Below are 965 nucleotides of genomic sequence, written 5' to 3'. Positions count from 1 at the left end.
GCGACGGCGTTGGGGCACGGCGGGTGGGGGGAGGGTAAGAGGGGGGAACGACGCGGTGAGGCTCACAGTGCAGGCGAGCGGGGGCGAGGTCGGGGCAGGGCGCTCGGCGTACACGACGGTGAGGTCGGGGAAGCGTGCGGCGAGGTCGGGGAAGGGCTCGGCGACGGCGAGGTCGGGGCAGGGCGCGTCGAGGCCGGGGCAGGGTGACAATGATGACGGAGACAGCGGACGAGGGCGGCAGCCTGGCGGCGTCGATGTCGTCGGGGCGGCAACTGCGATATGAGAAGTGAAAATTTTCACAAGTCTTGCTTATATACAGGACGCATTGGTCCCGGTTCATGGCACCAACCGGGACCAATGCCCCCGTTTAGTCCCGACTGGTGCCACCAACCGGGACAAAAAGGTCAATTTTCGGCAGCCCAAAGGGCGGGAAGCAGAGGCCATTGGTCCCAGTTAGTGGCACCAACCAGGACTAAAGTGGTGCATTGGTACCGGTTGGTGACCGGGACCAATGCACCCCTTTAGTCCTAGTTGGTGCCATCAACCGGGACCAATGGGCCTTGCACAACGGCGTGGTGGTGAGAGTGTAGCCCCACCTCGCTAGCTGAGAGAGAGTCGCACATGTTTATAAGGTGCGGTGCACCAACCCTCTCGAGCTCCTCTCTAAATCAGGCTTTCGGGCCTAATCTATCACGATGTGCCTGTGGGTCTACTGGGCCTACTGCGGGCCTGAATCCTGGCCCATTGTTGGGTTTCTAGTCGTATTCAGGCTGTGGTGGCCCTTTAGGTGGCACTTTTTTATTTTTTTTTGTTTTCCTTTTTGCTTTGTTTATTTTTTTTATTTCTACTAACAGTAAAATACTTACTAGTTTTTCAGTGATTCTTTTTTGCTTTTAGGTAATAAAAATTATAAACTTTCTGTTAGTGCCATTTGTTTTCTAATTTGAATAGTTTAAATTTGAATT

The sequence above is a fragment of the Triticum aestivum genome, chromosome 7B (assembly GCF_018294505.1).
Source record: "Triticum aestivum cultivar Chinese Spring chromosome 7B, IWGSC CS RefSeq v2.1, whole genome shotgun sequence".
Classification (NCBI taxonomy): Eukaryota; Viridiplantae; Streptophyta; class Magnoliopsida; order Poales; family Poaceae; genus Triticum; species Triticum aestivum.
This window is presented reverse-complemented; position numbering follows the sequence as displayed.